Raw genomic sequence first — 956 nt, 5'->3', positions numbered from 1 at the left:
TCGTCCTGTCTGACGCGCGCACAACTGAGTACTGAATATGACAAAGCATCCCACGAATTGTCTTGGCCCTCAGCCAGCTGGGCGACAAAGCTACAAAAAAATCCAAGCCACATCTTTCGCTCTCTCTGAAATACGTTCTCTCGCAGTGCTCAGTGTACTAAAAAGGGCGGCTCAGCATCCAGAGAGTCTGCAAAGCATCTCAGTGAGCGAGAGAGCGAACGAACGAGAGCGCGAGAGAGAGAAGGACACGAGTTGGTGTTACTGACCTAGTAACCGTTTTTCAAGTTTATTCGTTGCGGCTGCTACGGCAAAAGTAACAACAAAAAATAGACGAGGCAGAGAAACAACGACTTGACGTCGTCGTTGGGCTTTTGATACTCTATATAACGTTTAGAGGCAGCTATTACTCTAGTGCGAGTAGAATAAGACATTAACAAACGAATTAATAAAACTAGGGTTAGCACATTTGGCACAGTGTTTACTTCTTATAACAAACGGATTCATGGGAAACTTTATTAAGTATTTTTATTTGCAAGCATTTTATACTATCACTTCCTTTCTTTTCCTCTCGATTTATTTATTTGGTCAAGAACTTAACTGAAACCCGAAATTATTTCATACAACATAAATTAATTAATTAAATTCGAATATACCAATACATAATATACTAAAATATATTTGCAGACAATACATTTTGAATTTAATTAAATACTAATGTACCAATAAAATTCTAAAACAAATAATATATTAAATAAATACTAAATTTCTTGCAGTATATTTTGATATTGATTTTATATTGATATTGATACCCAACTCCTTCATTATTTTTTCTTTTTAATAAAACAAACTCCGACATTATTACTTACCTTATATTTTACAAGCAAATTAAATAATAATATACCACTAATACACTGAAATATACTAATTTTTTCCCGCAGTCAACATATTAATATTGA

The sequence above is a fragment of the Drosophila nasuta genome, chromosome 3 (assembly GCF_023558535.2).
Source record: "Drosophila nasuta strain 15112-1781.00 chromosome 3, ASM2355853v1, whole genome shotgun sequence".
In the NCBI taxonomy this organism is placed as follows: Eukaryota; Metazoa; Arthropoda; class Insecta; order Diptera; family Drosophilidae; genus Drosophila; species Drosophila nasuta.
The sequence above is the reverse complement of the archived record's forward strand: the minus strand, read 5'-3'. Positions refer to the sequence as shown.